We start from the raw sequence: 17,984 nt of genomic DNA on the forward strand, positions 1-17,984 counted from the left end.
GTGACTGCCTATTGTTAGGGGAGTTTATTGCAAAGGGAGTTTATTTTTTTTCTTTCAGGAGCTTTTGGCTTAGGGTTCAGGACCTGGTCAGGCCCGAGTTCTAAGATGGAGGCCTAGTCTAAAATAGCTGCACCTTGATCCAGGCTTAGGTTCTTCACCTGCTCAGAGAGAGAGAGAGAGAGAGAGAGAGAGAGACAGAGAGACAGAGAGACAGAGGGAGAGAGACAGAGAGAGAGAGAGAGAAACTGGGAGAAGTAAGCCCAGTAGAGGAGGAGAGGAGGAAGCAGAGAGAGACCTGGGGCGTGGGTGACTCCCGGAGCAGCTGGAGGCTCTGCCTGCTGTATTTGAACCTGCCCTTGTCCAGTGGCCTGCTGACACGGTTTCTGATCTCCCTGCTTTCCCTCTGTCACTTGCTATAACCTGAGTGAGCCTTGCAAACCTGAAAAAGCCAGTTCATAAAAAAACAATTAGCTTTCAGACAGGACACCTGCACCCAAGTCTCTGAGCACGCGGAGGCCCTGTGAGTGTGCGGAGGCCCTGTGAATGTGCGGAGGCCCTGTGGGCCCGCGCAGGCCCTGGCCTGATCCACTGCAGCAAGGTGGAGGTACAGTTCTGCAAGGGTCCCAAGGGGTCTTTTTTATAAAATTAAAAAATGTACTTAAGAGCCAGAGAGAGAGAGAGAGAGAGAGACTGAACTCCTATCTACTGTTTTATTCCCAAATCTCTGTAATGGCCAGAGCTTCCTGCTGAAGCTGGAATCCAGGACTCAACCAGGTCTCCCACATGGTGGCAGGGACCCAAGTACTGGTGCCATCACGGCTGCCTCCCAGGGTGCACATTAGCAGGAAGCTGGAATTAACAGTGGAGCTGACACTCAAACCCAGGCCCTCGGCCAGGGGCCATCTTCACCTAGAGGCCGAACGCCGGCCCCAGATGCGGCCACTTTGGAAGAGTGCGGTGAGCTCACTGTGTCGAGTGTCCCCTGCTGAGGGTTTGTCTGCGGCTCCTCAGGTCCTGCACTACTGTGCTCTCCACATTGCAGCCATCAGGCGGAAGACAGCTGCACGTTTTCCCGTCACTGTGACACTGCGATCACCGATCAACGTCACGTCTGCCAGCTTTCTCCACCCAGAAGGGACTCTTTCTCTGCTTTGTAATAAACACGTGTTTTGTGGGCAGGTCCTTTGAGGCTGTGTAATGTCCTCTTCCTCATTGAACTTCACCTGTTAGAGGCACTCATTGACGTGCCTTGGCTACATTAACGATTGCTGTGATGATTGCCAGAGAGTAATTTTCTGCTTCTACTTGCATAACCTGGCATTCTGCCTTAAGGAAAACTCTTCTCACATCCCCGTTTATTTACTCATTCATTTATATACATAAATGATGTGTATCAGAACGGACTCACCGTTCCTATTTATTCCATGAATTATCATACTCTTTATTTTTCTTTATATTATCATCTTTTACAATTTCTTTTCCATTGAATTTGATTAGTCTGGGACCATCTGAACGTATTGGGATTAGTCTAGCCTTCTTGTAAGCTTCTGTATTCTTTTGAAACATCTCTATCCTTCATCAGAAGCTTTTAAAATTTTTGACTCTACAAAGCATTCCAGATTCACCCTGCACTTGCTCTGCCCTGGCCCTGGGATCAGCCATTGCTCCAAGGATTGCTGCTCTCTTAATACTGTTTGGAAGTGAAGATACAGGCTCCACGTGTGCTCCTTGGACTTGGATGCACTGCTTCCAGGCCTCTCAGTGGTCAAGCTAAGAAGTGTATGTATTATATATGTATACATTTGCATTCCTGCAAATAAACCATAACACACGTTTACATCTATACGTTATCTCTGCATCTAGTTAAATGCATCGAAAACTATTAGGAGTTCCCACGATTACCTCCAATTCCAGTGGAACACCACAGATGGGGTTCAGGCTCAGTCACCCTGCACAATGTCAGATCCCTTTGGCCTGTACAATCTCCATCTCTCCACCCTGCTTAGCTCTGACGCCTCATACTAGGGTACACATCCCCCCGCCCCCCAGCAGATGGCCTTCCCTTCTCCAGTCCCACACCCTCTCCAGCTTTCTTGCAAGCCTTCCTTGCTCTGTCCTACCTTCTGGAGTTTTCTTTTTCTTTCGCTTTTTTTAAAATCATTTTTTAAAAATATTTCTTTATTTGAAAGGCAGAGTTACAGAGAGGCAGAGGCAGAGAGAAAGAGAGAGGTCCTCCATCCGTGGGTTCACCCCCCAGATGGCCGTAGTATCAGAGCTGTGCCAATCTGAAGCCAGGAGCCAGGAGTTTCTTCCAGGTCTCCCACATGGGTGCAGGGGCCCAAGGACTTGGGCCATCCTTCATTGCTTTCTCAGGCCACAGCAGAGAGCTAGATTGGCAGTGGAGCAGCCAGGACTCGAACCAGAGCCCATATGGTATGCCGGCACTGCAGGCAATGTTTTATGTGCTACGCCACAGCGCCAGGTCCTACCACTGGTGTTTTCACTGAGTTACTCAGGAAGGCTGCAGTGTAGGCAGGCAAGGAAAACCACACACACACTTTATGTATCTTTGAATCCATTCTTTATGGTTTTTGCTTTATGATCCAATCTAGGACTCTCTTGCTTTCAGGACATATACGGCTCAATAGGCTAATCCTCCGCCTTTGGCGCCGGCACACCGGGTTCTAGTGTGGATTCTGGCATCTCCAAGCTTGACTGAAGCTGTGACTCCTCACTGTTTGCCTTGTCACCTGTGGATCTGGCATCTCCAAGCCCGATTGCAACCTGGCACCTTTTGATTGGTGCGCTCTGCCTGGGTAGCAGCTGAAATTCCTCCTGCAAGAGGGTGCCTCACCTCCTTGTGGGCGCTGGAGCTCTGCTTTCCTTTGCCATAGTTCCTCCGTCCCTGCGCTCCCCACTATGAAACTCCTGGTTCTCCTGGCCCTTCTTGCTCTGTCTACCATGCTGGTGTCTGCTCGTAAGTAAAGATGTTTCCTGGTTTAAACCTCAGAGGAGCATCACATAGAATTCTCCCCTAGCAGATTTGTCTTTGAGAAACACAGAGCTTTTGTAGTCAGCCCCATTAGTCTGGCTCTTTTTTTTTTTTTTTTTTTTTTTGTCTCTAACAACTCATAAGATAGTTGACTCAACTTTGGAGATTTTCCTAATCAGTGGAGCCCTTGAATTCAAACCTTCCCGTCAGTTGGTGTACTCCAAGGAAACCAGCCAGTTTCTCGTGGCAGCAAGATTCTGTTGAAGAATGTCATTAGCATTATTTTCAGAAATTTTACCATATATATCTTATGTGGTTCTTGCGGGGGGAGGGCGGGGGGGGCATCTGTTATGTGTAATTTTGCTTTCTCTTAATTGTGAGAGTCCTAGTCAGACTTCAGATTCCCCTTTCTTCCTCCTGTAAGCTGGCCTTCTCTTCACCTCCCACTCTTCTTCTTTTCCATTTAGAGGAAGAGAGCCCCGTCCCTTTTGTGAACTACGTTAAAGGTAAGTCTGAACCTGCACTTCCCCGCTCCCGCTAAGGGACACTTGCCAACTCCGTATTCCTCTAGAACGGTTTACTTTTTTTTTTTTTTTTTTTTTTTTGACAGGCAGAGTGGACAGTGAGAGAGAGACAGAGAGAAAGGTCTTCCTTTTGCCGTTGGTTCACCCTCCAATGGCCGCCATGGCTGGTGCGCTGTGGCCGGCGCACCACGCTGATCCGATGGCAGGAGCCAGGTACTGGTCTCCCATGGGGTGCAGGGCCCAAGTACTTGGGCCATCCTCCACTGCACTCCCTGGCCACAGCAGAGAGCTGGCCTGGAAGAGGGGCAACCTGGACAGAATCCGGTGCCCCGACCGGGACTAGAACCTGGTGTGCCGGCGCCGCAAGGCGGAGGATTAGCCTAGTGAGCCGCGGCGGCACTGGCCTGGTGCTAATTTTATATCCCTAATGCTATCCTTTATTTTGACAATTTTTTACTGCTTATATATTCACTATATGGGCTGCGTTTCTTTCTTTTTTTTTTTTAATGTGTTTTTCTGACAATAGAACAGATTTAACGTTTGGTGGTTGATTTCATTTGGGAAATGCCCAAAGGCCACTGAGAGTCAGGTGTGAAGCATCAGGAGGCAGAACCAGAGCTAGGGTGCTGTTCCCACCAGAGGGACTAGTGCATGAGGCTGGGTATGTGTAGCAGGGCTAAGGCATTCTGGGCTCTGGGCAGGATGTGACTGGCCAAGGGCCTGGGCCAGCACGCTCTGTGCCTCCTGGCACCCCAGGCAGGCCTTGTCTTCCCACGTGCACTCAGGGCCCACCCCACAGGACACAGGCACACACACACGGAGATGGATGCTCTCAGTTTAATAGTTTAGGGCCATGAGGCTTGGAGTCCAGTGACGGCTGTTTTTCCCGTAAGGAAATTCCACCTAGAGGAAAGCCAAGATGAGGATGTGGCTGCAGAGCCACAGGCACCTGCTCTACCCTCTGTCCTCCAACTCCGTCTTGTGCTGTCCACACTCACGGAGCTCCCAATGGGCTTTCACGGGAGGCAGAGCAGAGCAATGGAGCTTCGAGTCACTGTGGGCTAAAGGACCCACCCTCTTCCCCCACCTTGGAAGGAGACGATGCGGGGAGGGGGCAAGGAAACAGGTTCCACAGAGGGCTATTTGGGGGTTAGACTCCAGAAAGAACCGGTCTAGTAGTAGACAGCAATGGCAGTCGGAATCTGGATGAGAAGTTGAACTCGTTTGGAAGCACAAAGAGAGCGAAGCCCCTTCAGCAGGCAGGGGCTGTGTCTCCCGCGTGGGGTGGGGCCGAGGCGAGTGTTTCCCCACCTCCCACCCCTTTCCCACCAAGGCCTGCCACAGGATGCACTCACCCGCAGTTGGTTTCTTCTTGCCTTCAACTCACCCGAGCAGAATCTTGAACTTATTTTTTAAGCCATCCACTAATTGGGGGGGGGGGGCAAAACAATCATCATCAGAAGAAAAGCCACAGCACTTGAAGAGACCTCCCCCAAGACCCCATCCTTATTCAGATTCCTAAAGTGGGGACGTTTTTTGCTGAGGGACTTACAGTCACTAAGGGGAAGGGGCGTGGGCCAGGTGACAAACCATGCATGGTGTAGGCACTAAGACCTGCAATTGTAGAAACCCTGTGCATGTGTGCATGTGTGTGCGTAAGATTTTATTTACTTATTTGAAAAGCAGAGTAACAGACAGAGGGAGGGAGAGACAGAGAGATAGATGAGAGATGTCCCATTTGTTGGTTCACTCTCCAAATGGTCGCTATGGTTGGGGCTGGGCCAGGCCTTCCAAGACTTGAACAGGCACTCATATGGGATGCTGGTGTTGGCTTAATCTGCTGCACCACAACCCACAGACAGCCCTGCACTTCTGTGTTCAGGTGGCCAGGAATGTTTGCTTCTCCTGGACTCGTCTCTATGGGTGGAGCTGTCACATGGGCCAGCGGCCAGAGATGTCCTTACGCTGTTGATCTGGTGTCAAGACAAGAGACTTACGAAAGGAGCCAGATTTCGCTGGGGTGATACTGCTTGTCGCCTGGGTCGCTGCCGAAGTGGCCTGGGTCGGTGCCGGTGTCTCCTGGGCAGGTGCAGGCGTCTCCTGGGTGGCTGTGGTTGTCCATTCAGAATTTGAACACACACACATATTTATTGTTTTTTAGCAAAGTGTTTTTTCTTCTCCTTTGGCCCGAGTGCAGAGCTGTAGGCTTCCTAATATACTTTGGGTGCCAGGATGTGGAAGGGACACGGTGGAGACTTCCACGTCCTGTCGCTCGTGGAGCGCCACGGGCAGGGTTAGGAAGGAGCTGGGCCAGGCTGTGCTGAGAATCAGGGGGCGCTTCAACGGAAGGCTGAGCCTGGAAGGTGCGCTCCGTGTGTGGGAGGGGGGGCCGGGAGGATGTTCTCAAGGCGCTTCCCTGGGGGCAGGGAGGGAGTCTGCAAGAGCTGGGGGTGAGGCAGGTGCGGGACAGGTGCATGGGGGGACATGAAGGCGGCTCATGGAAAATGGAGCTGGGAAGTGAGGTCTGAGGCCAGATGAGGTGTCTCCGGATGAAGCAGCAGGGACCTAGGGGAGGTGCGCGGGTGGCAGGGCCCCAAGAACTCAGGCCATCTTCTGCTGCCTTCCCAGGCGCGCCACCAAGGAGCCAGATAGAAGGTGGAGCAGCCGAGACTCGAACCGGCGCTCTGCTGTGGGATGCTGGTGACCCTGCAGCAGGTCGACCTGCAGCACCCTCCACAACGCTGGGCCCCACGCTCCCTTGTTTGGTGGCGCATTCCCTGTGCGCCCCCATTGCCACCCAGCATCCCCTCCCCCGCTGCTTCTCCTGCCTCCACTCTGTCAAACCCTGTCCTGGAAGGGTGGGGCGGACTCACCCTCCGCTGGAGCAGGGGTTTCAGCAGGGGTCTCGGCAGGGGTCTCAGCAGGGGTCTCAGTAGGGGTCTCAGTAGGGGTTTCTTCTACCGGGGTGTCTTCTGCAGTGGATGACGAAACAGAAGGCTGATGAGAGCCAGAATGGCTACCAGCCCACCTGCCCGCCCTTCCTCTCCTCCCCACCAGCTCCCAGGGCCCGCGGTGGAGCTTGGAGGCTGAAGAGGCCCTCGGCGGCGCCTTCCTGCCCGTGTTTCGCTCATCCCGCAGGCTGGACCCTGCCAGGGACACCGCGCTCCTCCTGACCTGCCTCTGGCTTTCCAGGGTTCCCTGAGGTTCCTGTCTGGGTCTGGCCAAGGTTTGCGGTGGGGGAGGACAGTGTGGGGGCCTGCGACCCGCTGGAGTGAGTTCCTGGTGGTGCCCTGCCCTGCTTCCCTCTATTCTTCCAACCCCACGAGTAGAGCGTGGTGTGCACTCTGCTCCTGGGTGGAGGCCCAGGGCATGGCGAACGCTCATGTCCTCTACCCCGGAAGTAATTACTGGCGCGATGGGCGGGGAGGAAAAAGCCCAGCTGGGTAGGGTAGGGGCGAATGGGACCTGAGCACATGCATAAAAAAGATGTTGGCTACACTGAGATTTAACAGATGGAAAAATAATGAGCGGCCAGGTGTCCTTCAGAGTTGGTTGGGGGAAGGACTGGAGCAAGAAGGGAGGTTAAAAAGTTCAAGGGGCTGCAGGGCCCTCCTGGGCCAGGTCAGGCTAGTGCGCCCTGAGAATAGGGCTCTGTCCATAGGCGGGGGCGCGCCGCTGGGCTAGCGGAGGAGGGCTGCCTGGTAAGTTACCCCGCCTCTTGCCTTGGACGCTTGTGCAGGGGGCACCTTGCCCAGTGTGTGCTGTGGCCCAGGGGTGCCTCAGGAAAGCAGAGTGGCTGGAGCAGGGGGGTGGAGAAAGGGTGCTGGAGCGCTGAGCCCCTCGAGCAGCCTGGGGCCAGGGGGGCTCCTGGTTCCCTGCCCAAGAGGCCATGCGTGGAGAACTGGGATCCAGAGTGACTTGCAGAGACAGGAAAGCCAGGACGGAACCGGGGGAGAAGGAGAGAGCTGAAGGCAGGAGCGCGAGGACTCTGGTGGGGTGCAGGGGGAGGGCCATACTCACGGGCACAGACCAGGGCCCCGGCCAGGGCAGTCAGGAAGAGGAGAGCGATGAGTTTCATGCTGCGGGATGAGGGTGACACAGCCACAGAATCCGCAGAGGTTCCTGGGACTATGGGTGCTGGAGTTGTTGAGCCCTTTTAAGGGTGTCGCTGGCCAATAGGAGTGGAGCTTGGAGGGGTGTGACTTCCTCACCCTTTCCCCCGTCTTCCTCAGAACTGGCACCTGCTAAATCAACACGGGCTCAGGGGACAGGTTGATGGCTTGTGTCCTCACAGGCAGGTCATCGGTAGGAGCCTCTCTAGCTTCCAGCCATCTGCTTCCTCACTCCATCATGCCTCGCTCCACCTGCCCTCTGGGCTCTCAGGGACTGGAGCATGTCCCAAGTGAGGGAGAGTCTAGGCTGGGTATGTTGCGGACTGTTGAGGCTGGGGCCCACCTCCTGCCATGGTCCACATGGCGCTCAGGTGGGGTGTGAGCGTTTCCCCAGACTGAGGGAGTCTCCTGGCTCAGGAGGTGGGATGCCACCTCCTTTTCTCTCTTTTCCTGGGAGGCCCTGGCCAGAATGTTTGAAGACTGAGTCCCTGGCTGCCTTCTCCTCTTGAGGGGACAGGGTTGAAGGCACAGGTGCCATTGCTGGAACTTTCAGCTTTTTGAAGATACCTAACCCCTAGGAGGGGCTCCCCAGCCCCACGTAGGCCCCTCCCAGGTCTCATCCATGGGGCATTTTGGGCATAAGTCTGCCTTGGATTTTCCAAGGCCTCTTTTTTTTTTTTTTTTTAAAGATATATTTATTTATTTGAAAGAGTTACAGAGAGAGGTAGAGGCAGAGGGAGAGAGAGAGAGAGGTCTTCCACCCGCTGGTTCACTCCCCAAATGGCCGCAATGACCAGGGATGGAACTGTGCCGATCTGAAGCCAGAAGCCAGGAGCTTGGGTCCCTGAGCTCACAAGCACTTGGGCCATGCTCCGCTGCTTTCTTGGGGAGCTGGATCGGAAGTGGAGCAGCCAGGACTTGAACCTGTGCCCATATGGGATGCTGGCGCTAAAGTCTAGAGCTTTAACCCACTGTGCCACAGCACTGCGCCCCCCTGCCCCGGGCTCTTTGAGGAGTAGATGAAACAACAGAAGTGAAAGTTTGCAGGGTTGCAGTGGGACAGTGTGTTCCTGTTCTGAGCCTTGCTTCAGTGTAAGTGTCTGGGCTTTGCCCAGAGAGAGCTTTCTGCTCAGCCCTGGCTGACACCGAACTGAATTAAAAAAATTATTTGACAGGCAGAGAGAGAGAGAGAGAGAGAGAGAGAGAGAGTGTGTGTGTATACGTGTTCCCATCTACTGGCCCATCCCTAAACTCCCACCATGGCCAGGCTGGGCCAAGGTCAAAGCCAGGAGCTAGGACTCCATCCAGGTCTCCAGCATGGGTGACAGGCATCCGGCTGTGTGTGTGAGTCACGACTGCTGCCTCCCCTGTCTGCATTAGCAGGAAGCTGGAGTTGGGAGCTAAACCCAGGCACTCTGACACGGGATGTGAGCATCTTACCCAGCGTCCACCCCTGCTGAACTCTTCATGAATCCCTCCACGACTCCCCCTCCTCCCTCCTAGGGCTGCAGAAGTCCTGTTGGCCGCCTCGCCCAGCCTGAAGGGTTGCCAGATCCCCTTCAACGGCTTGGGAGCTGGCCTGAGAAAGGGAGGGAGGGAGGACCCTGAGGAGGATGGACGGAGACGGTGGAGCTGCTCGCCAGCAAGGGGGCAGAGCTGAGGCTGTGATACCCTGGGTTCTAAAACTAATGCTGGGCTGGGGTCCAGGGCAGCCACCCACTTCCCCTGCCATCCCGCACTGCTGCTTCCCAGGGGATCCTCTGATTGGTTAGTCTGTCTGCACCTGTGTCTGTCCTCAGAGAAGTCACTTTCTCTTTCTCAACCTTGGATTCTCCCTCTGGAGGATAGGCCCCCCGGCCCCTGCCCCCAGCCCCCATTCTCCCCTTCCCGGGGTGGTTGTGAAACAAACTTGTCTCCAGTCAGCAGATGTTTCTTGAGTGCTGTCTGTGCTGCCCACCGCCCCGAGACTCACACGTGAATAAAACATCATCCTGGGGCTCAAGGAGCCTCCATTGTGACGAGGGCTTGGATTAGCAAAGGAAAAAAAATTATGAAGATTCAGGCTGATAACCCCCTTCTGGGGCTGCAGGCGTCACAGGTGTTTCGGGATGCTGCATTTTTTCTAATTTTAGAAGGTAGTGGGGAGCATGTCACGGGGTCGCCCCGTTGTCGAATGCATTGCTGTTTCTGTGAGTGTGCAAAGTGAGCTAAGACTATAAATAGCAGATGTCTCTTTGAGTCAAGTTTTGTTACCTCATGAGCTCAGATTTTTTTCCACCAAATGATTTGTGCAAGGGCTTTTAGCTTTCAGAGTTTTCTGGATTTCAGAACTACACAGCGAGGAAGTATTAGGGTGATGGAGGGGACAGGCACTGGCAACTCTGGAGACACGGGGCGAACTTTGCTGTTTCCGTTTGGGGTAGACTGAGTGGTTTGGGGGACCGATCAACCACTCGCATCAGTTCTTGGTCTGAAGTATGTGCATAGCAATCCAGAGCCGTCCTGAACATGGAGGGAGCAGTGAAGAGCGGGTCTACGTCTGAGCTCTCCAACGCTGGTTGGAATCCTGCCTTCAAGGGGGCAGAGAGGTGGAAATGGCAGAGCCTTGCCCTTGAACTCAGGGGCTCCGTTAGGATTAAGGTTGAGCTGAAGGATTTGATGCTGGGGGTTTATTTATCTGCCACATAGTGGTTAGCGGGTACAGAAGAGAGGTGCATTGGGTCAGTTGTAGAGAGGACTCTGCAGCCACTGCCTTGCATGCACGTGTGTGCATGTGTGTGTGTGTGCATGTGCACTGTAGAAGGAGAAGCTGTTCTCTAGGAGCTTCTATGAGCACATTAAGAAAGTCAACAGCAGCAAAGGATGCTATTTGCACAAGGCTTTTCTAAGAGGAAAGCACAACATTGACATCCACACTAGAACTGTCACGGGGCGGGGGTGATTCCAAATATCCTCACTTGGCCTTTTCCTCTCCTAATACCACACCTAGCCCCAGGAGTTAAAGGCGAAAGTGTTTACCTATGAGGCGATGATGTGGAAAAAGTTTTATTTTATTTTCAGTTAAACACAATAATTGTATGGGAGTACTTCAAAAAAATTCATGGAAAATGGAATTAAGAACATGAACTTATTTTAGGCAAAGCATTTTTTGACTGCCTAATTATATTTCTTTTTTTAAGATTTATTTATTTATTTGAAAGGCAGAGTTACAGAGAAGCAGAGGCAGAGAGAGAGAGAGAGAGAGAGAGAGACAGAGGTCTTCTGTTGTACCTGAGCAAGTGCAAACAAAGGAGTACCACACATTGATAAAATTTTATGGTCCTTTATTGTTGGTGGTGGAGAGTGGGCTCATGCCCTAAAGATCTCTTGACCCCGAAGCCCAAAGTAACAGGGTTTATAAAGGCAAAAACTGCAAAATAGGGAGGGGAATACATGGTTGCTAGGATTGGGGAGGAATACATAGTTACCAGGGTCAAGCTGACCTAAAACCTATGTGAAACTAATATCAATTATAATCTTGGCAATACCAGTTACAGTCTTAACAATTTCAATTATAATCTTGACATTAATCCAGGTATTTGTTTTAATCATATGTAGGACTTAGACAAATTACATTTTTATCGTTAATCCAGGTGCAGCCTATCCACTTCCAAGCTTGAGTGATCATGCTAGGGGATTTCTGTGCTCTGCCAAGTGTGATGTAGTGGACTGCTGTTGTTCAACTGTTTTAGATCATAGTTTCAGAGCAGAGTCTCATGGTGGGGGGGGGTACCTTCCAAGAATGGAGTCTCAGGTTTTCCAAAATGGAGTCCCTACTGTCAAGGTGTTACTTCACTTCAATCCGATGGTTCACTCCCCAGATGGCTGCAATGGCTGGAGCTGTGCCAATCTGAAGCCAGGAGCCAGCAGCTTCTTCCTGGTCTCCCACGTAGGTACAGGGGCCCAAGGACTTGGGGCATCTTCTACTGCTTTCCCAGGCCACAGCAGAGAGCTGGATTGGAGGTGGAGCAGCCAGGACTTGAACTGGCACCCATATGGGATGCCGGCACCTCAGACTGGGGCTTCAACCTGCTGTGCCACAGCGCTGACCACAAAATTGTATTTCACATATGGGAAATAACGCATTATGAAAACACTATGCATGGATTTAAAAAACTTTTTGTGTCAAAACAATTCATAGTTTTAATTCTGTCCCCCCCCCCCCCCATGAGCCTTTTGAAGTACCCTGGGATGTATTTGTGGGTGGACAATATGATGGTTCAATGCATGTATAGATTGTTGAGACATTTGTTCTATGGAATATTTTCATGACTGTATAGCAGGTGTTACCCCAGATCTTAGTGCCTGGGAGAGAACTGGGTCCATACTGGTACATGAAAGCCCAGAGACAGACTCCATGTTGGGGTGAGGGGTTGTCCCGTGCCATGTAGCCGACTTGTATGGTGACTGCCAGCTCCCCACCCTGCGTCTTGTGTCAGGTGCCTCCCGCTCCTCCCTGCCTCAGCTCCGGTCTCTGCTCACCCTCACCTGGTCTAGAGGAAGGACCTCTGTGGGCTGCGTCCCTGGGCTCCTTTGGCCTTTGGCTTCTGGTTGAGTTTGGCCAACAAGAGACATAGGAGGGAGATGAGAGGAGGGGAAGAGACTTGGGCAAGGCATTTGTCCCCGTGTCCCCTCCCTGCTGGGCCTTGTCTGCTGGGGTGACTGCTGGGGTGGCTCCCAGAGAGGCCCCCTTCTTGGTATCCTGGACTTGTGGGATCCGCTGTGTGTGGGCGTGGATTGAATGGGGAGATTGGGTTCCAGCAAACAGCGGACGCAGAGTGATGGGAGGCTCCCTGCTGAGGGCAGGTCATGGAAGGCTCTTGTCTTACACATGAGCTCCCTCTGGATCTTCTCAGCTCGCTCGCCCAGCTGAAGGCCCTGTGGAGAGGCCCACGAGGTGTGGAACTGACCCCAGGGAGAACCAGTGTAGTATCAGGTGGTGATGTCAGTTTGGATCTGGATGAGAAACAGGAGACATTTGGAAGCATCAGTGGCAGGTGGGGGCTGTGACTCTTGCCTGTGGAGATGGATGCTGGTGGGTACACTTATTCCAGGGCCCACACTTTACCTGGGGACACACACACCTCTCCATGTGACTTGAAATCTTCAGTTACATTTCGTAAAATTTTTATGATGCTGTCAATCTTTTTTTCTTTAAAAAAAAATTTTTTTTTTGACAGGCAGAGTGGACAGTGAGAGAGAGACAGAGAGAAAGGTCTTCCTTTTTGCCGTTGGTTCACCCTCCAATGGCCGCCCTGGCTGGCACGCTGCGGCCAGCGCACCGCGCTGATCCGATGGCAGGAGACTTTTCATCTGCTTCATCTTGGTCTTCATCCAGGGGGGATCCTAACCCAGAGCTGAAGCGGTCACATCAGCAGAAGAGCTGCTTCTTGTATAAGACAGCCACCCCAGTCCTAGGGGCTGTGGGAACCCCTGGAGGGAATCACTTTGCTAAGGGAAGCTACTCCTCTCTTGGGGAGGTTGGTAAGCCAGTACATGTAGCCAGCGGGCAGAGGTGCACCCTCCCCTTAGAAATGTGGCCGTGTCTGTCCCTGAGTGTATGCCTTTGGGTGCCCTAGAGACCTTGCTGTTCTATGCATCAGAATTCAAGACCCTGGCATGGACAGAGAGTTATCCAGAAGGCTCGGTCTCTGCTTCCCCGACAGCTGTGGGGTGTGTTTGGCTAAGCCTGGGGCGTTTTTCTCTTTGGCTGAGGCTGCCTCTTGGGATGAAAAAGAGCCAGAGGAACCCTAGCTCCTTCTCCTATCTCCTCAGCCCCCCTCCCCCTACAGGGGGTGTGATGGTGCTGATCTCCCTCAAGTGCAGCTCTAGGCTACACTCACTCTCTCCCTATTCCTTTAGAGCTTGACTTCTATGGTGGGCTAGGTTTATAGCATCCTTCAAGTCTTCTCCTGCTGATTTACAAGCAGCAGGGACACTAGGACTGTTCTTTGACTGTTGACTATGGGGAACCCAATCAAACAGAAGAGGGACTCCTTTCTTCTTGACTGATGGGATCCAGAGACTATGATAGCTTCCATATTTTCCATCTCCGTAGCTGGGCCTTGGGTCACCTTGGGTGGGGAAGGTAACCAAATAGAGTTCTTTTTTTTTTAAAAAATTTTATTTTATTTTATTTTATTTATTTGGCAGATAGAGTTAGTGAGAGAGACGGACAGAGAAAGATCTTCCTTCCATTGGTTCACCCCCCAAATGGCCACCATGGCTGGTGATGTGCCGATCTGAAGCCAGGAGCCAGGTGCTTCTTCCTGGTCTCCCACGCGGATGCAGGGGCCCAAGCATTTGAGCCATCCTCCACTGCCCTCCAGGGCCACAGCAGAGAGCTGGACTGGAAGAGGAGCAACTGGGGCTAGAACCAGGCGCACATATGGGATGCCGGCACCGCAGGTGGAAGATTAACCAAGTGAGCCATGGCGCCAGACCCAAATAGAGTTCTTAATGGACATGGGGACATATACTCTGCCCTCACAACTTTTTCTGGTCCTCCTTGTGGGCATAGATGGCCAGCCCAAAGCTGACTGCTTCACCTCTCCTAGGAGAAGATATCTTTACTCACGCCTTTCCTATCCTTGCCAGAATGTCTCCAGGGGCCTTTCCAAGATCCTTGAGGCTGCCCTTCTCATCACAGACCCAGAGCCAGAAAGGGGCAGAGTTTTGTAAAACCTTTCAGGTGCATTCTAAAATGCTGTATGCAGTGCCCGTAGCTCCCTGTCAATAGCTGGATTTTATAATGTGAACCATGGCTTCTCTAAGTCTTTTGCCATCTACAGTTCTGATTCTATATTTAAAACACATTGTCCAGATTTCAAAATGTAAATGAAAGGAACCAGTAGATAGGAGGGAGAGAATTACAAAGGAAGGTATAAATGTGAGAATGTATTCCTGGTAAGGAAGATTAAGGAGAGGAATTTTTGGGTAAGGAAGGTATTGTATGTGAAATTTCTGTCTTAGGTAGAATTACTGGACTACTCTAGGCTGGAAAGGAAAGGATAGGACAAATAACCGGGAGAATATAAGAATCTTGCAGACAGTTTGTGGAAGTTGAATGTTGTGTGAGATTAAGTTTTCTGAGTTTAGAAGGAAATCAGACCATAAGCTTGGTTCTCAACTCCCTGGGTACAGAATTTGGGTTCCATTTTCTCTTGCCTCTAGTGATCCCTCTAATATTCCTCCTTCTCTTCCTAACACTTGGGCCTCTTCTTTTGAACAAACTAATTCCTATAATCTCGTCCACGATACAGAAAATCCACTTCCAAGTGGTCACCCAAGTCCTTTAACATCAAATTCCCCAGGTTAATGCTACCTGGGTTCCCCTGGATAATGTGGCAGATGTTTTGGGAGGGGGCACCCTTCCCCCCCCATTACCCGAGGCTCCACCACCTGATGGATCCCTGTGTCTAAGACCCCAGGGCACCCTGAAACCCTGGTAGACTGACTCTCTTGGGCAAAGCCATGGCCACACCCCTAACCAGCATAAAGCAGTTACAGGGAGATGAGATCTTCACCCCAAATGCCAAATGTTTGTCACTGTTGATCTGTGTGTGGCTGGGGGTGGGGGATGTGGAGGCTTGCCCCAGGGTACTGGGAGAGTCCCAAAGCTGAGGATAATGCAGGCTTTCCAGCTTCACCCAGAAATGCAGATCACCTACTTGGGAAAACCTGTTGGATCATGGGAACATCTCACCCTAATGGAGAAGACACTGGCATACAAGTATGCCCCTTACATTGTAGGCCACGTTTCAGCAGTAGTCAGCTTCTAGCTGCCCTTCCTCTCCCTGCTCCCTTGCAGCGTGTTCAGTGAATCTAGCTCTGCTCACTATCTGACTGCTCTGGTGAACTCCTACAGCCTGCGATGCTGGCCTCAAAGGTTGCTTCCTGCGACGAGGTGGACAGCTACGGGCCGTGCCTTTGAGGTTTCAGATGGAAAGGAAGATCTTTCTCAGAGTTGGACTGAAGACCACTCTTCCTGCATTGTAGCAAGGCATTTCGTGGGAAGTTGCACTTACAAAAAGATAGGCTGGGTTGTTAGGTGGAGGAAGTTTCAAGACATCCAGGTGTTCAGGCTGCAATGTGGGTGTCATGGCTGCTCTTACTGAGTTTTCTATTGAGAATTGGGAGCAAAAAGGAGTGGGAAGAGTTGGAAAATTTGCAGCATGGCCAGAGAAGGAATACAGAAAAAGACTGGGACAGGGAAGTGAGGTTGAAAAACTGCTAGCTAAAGAGATTAGTTCAGACAGAAGGCAGCCATGTGTTAATGAGCAAGACAATGGGAGAATGACCCTGGAGGCATCCTGGAGATCTGGGAGGCTGCCATCCAGCTCACAGGCACAGCAGAGGCGCAGAAGTGCACACTTGTTTCCAAGATCTTCCAGGCCACGGTTCTTTCACGAAGGAGCACCAGGCCTGTGGGCTCGCTCCCTCTGGACCAGCTCCAGACTGTGGCTTGCCATGTCCAGGGAGGCCTCCTGCCGGTGGGCAGAGCTGGGCACTGTCCATGTAGTGCTAGCTTTGCAGACACGCTGAAATAATAATCATTATGGGGTCATGGCAGCTTCCACTGAGATTTCAAAGGGAAGTCCTTGAGGCCAGGCAGAGTGGTGCTGTGGGGCTGGAAACCCCAACAGAGCAGGGGTGACAGTGACACGAGGCATCTGCCAAGGGAAGTTTGCAGCAGTGCGACAGGACAGGTAAGAAGGGCACAGACATCAGCGAGCAGCTGGAGAGCAGCCAGTGTGGGAAAGGACCAACGGGGCCTTGGAGGAGCTTAGCTTTCAAAGGGTGTTTCAGCCAAACTGGGGTCCAGACAGGGGTGGGTGCAGGGTGGTGTCGCTACAAGGAGCTTCTACTAGTGCAGAGTGGGTGGAGCTGAAGAGAGGAGACTGCAGCCCGAGAGACCTGAACGTGGGCTGTGACCAGCAGAGCGCTAGGGGTGGCACTGCCAGAGCTGTTGGAAGCCCAATGCCCAGCAGTGTGAGGGTGCTGGACATAACTATGGGACGTGATGTTGGCGCTTGTGGGTTTTTGGTCTTGCTTTGGCCCAAAGGAGCCTTTCTATTTCCTTGTCTCTCCTGTTTGGAATGGAAACATATGTACTGTTATATCTTGGAAATTTATAACTTTTTTTTTTTGATTTGAACAGATCCAAGCTTAGAGAATTTGCCGTGGGTCTCAGCCAGGACTATGGACCACGGACTTTTAAATTAATGTTGGGCTGAGTTAAGACATGGGACTTTATGGGACTGGGACTGATTGTATGCTGTATGTGAGAAGGACATGGGATGTGGGAGCCAGGGGTGAAATGTTGTGAGTACAGCAGGACTAGTCTAAAAACGCATGCCTGTGTTTAAACTCTGACGTCTGAATGTTAGTGGCTGATGGGTTAAGAGTGAGACTTGATCTAAACACAGCACCTGAGAGCTGGTTTGGTGGGAGGCGTGTAGGTTCCTGAGGGCCTGCTCTTGGAGGGTACCTCCTAGAAGAGGGTTGCTTATTATCTGAGGTCAAGTTTGGCTTGCTTTCTCTCTGCTTCCAGGCTCACCATGAGACCAGGCCTCCACATCCCCCATGACCTGCCTCCATAGACTCTGATCCTGAACTGTAGGCTCCTAACTCTAAGTGGAAATAAATCTTTTCTTTCTCAGAGAAGCTCCTCTCTGGTATTTTAGTGAAAGCCATGCAGAGCAGCTGATATGCATGCTCTCTGCTTGGGGAAGCTGGCAGCCGATGTGGAATTAGAGGGGTGAGCAGACCTCATCAATAATGTGTAGTTACGTTTGTGAAGGTGCTAGCAAGGATAAGTACAGGGGGCAGTCCAATGAAAAACAGGACTCTTAATGGCTCTAGGCTTCCGTAAGGCTGCTCTGACCATCTTCACACTGGGAGGTGGAGAGGAAAACATCTGAACACTGCATAGGAGGGAGGTTGGCGGTGGGTGAGTAAAAACATGGGGTAGGGGACAAGCTTGAGGAAGTCGTGGGAGATGGCTTGGCTCATTGAAGGGAAAAGATGCCCACGTGGCCAGCGGAGAGTGGGTGACCAGAGACTGGGAGGAGATATGCCGCAGAGGCAGGCTAGAGCCAGGGGACACAGGGACCCTTGTGTGGGGAGGCCGAAGTTGGCTGTAGAGATAGACTTGGGACAGCCGCCTTTGCCAAGGAGGGGCAGGGGGAATGGAGGTGGCGTAGGGGGCTATCAAGATGGGCCTGGGGAAGGGCCATACTTATCTGTGCAGACCGGGGCCCAGCCAGAGCTTCCAGGAGGAGAGGAGCTGTGACTTTCATGCTTCTGTGTGCTGGA

The 17,984-nt window shown here is 52.1% G+C and overlaps 2 long non-coding RNA genes across 7 annotated transcripts in view; one reads left to right on the forward strand and one right to left on the reverse strand.

The window, feature by feature from the left end:
- Positions 1–17,984, forward strand: part of LOC103348286 (uncharacterized) — a 110,296-nt gene that overhangs the window by 27,141 nt on the left and 65,171 nt on the right. For 3 of the 6 annotated variants that reach the window (XR_011380080.1, XR_011380081.1, XR_011380082.1), the window contains exons 2-3: positions 2,630–2,977; positions 3,460–3,498. This is a non-coding gene — a long non-coding RNA (uncharacterized lncRNA). Of the gene's footprint in view, positions 1–737; positions 1,780–2,629; positions 2,978–3,459; positions 3,499–17,984 lie in introns of all 6 variants that reach the window. The other 3 variants (XR_011380084.1, XR_011380083.1, XR_001793345.3) reach the window with 3 other exon arrangements.
- On the reverse strand, positions 4,340–7,012 carry LOC100341513 (uncharacterized). The gene is made up of 5 exons (XR_011380078.1): positions 6,691–7,012; positions 6,390–6,488; positions 5,514–5,624; positions 4,872–4,940; positions 4,340–4,419 (listed from the first exon to the last, which is right to left on the reverse strand). It is a non-coding gene; the product is annotated as an uncharacterized lncRNA (long non-coding RNA).

The sequence above is a fragment of the Oryctolagus cuniculus genome, chromosome 11, assembly GCF_964237555.1.
Source record: "Oryctolagus cuniculus chromosome 11, mOryCun1.1, whole genome shotgun sequence".
NCBI classification, from domain to species: Eukaryota; Metazoa; Chordata; class Mammalia; order Lagomorpha; family Leporidae; genus Oryctolagus; species Oryctolagus cuniculus.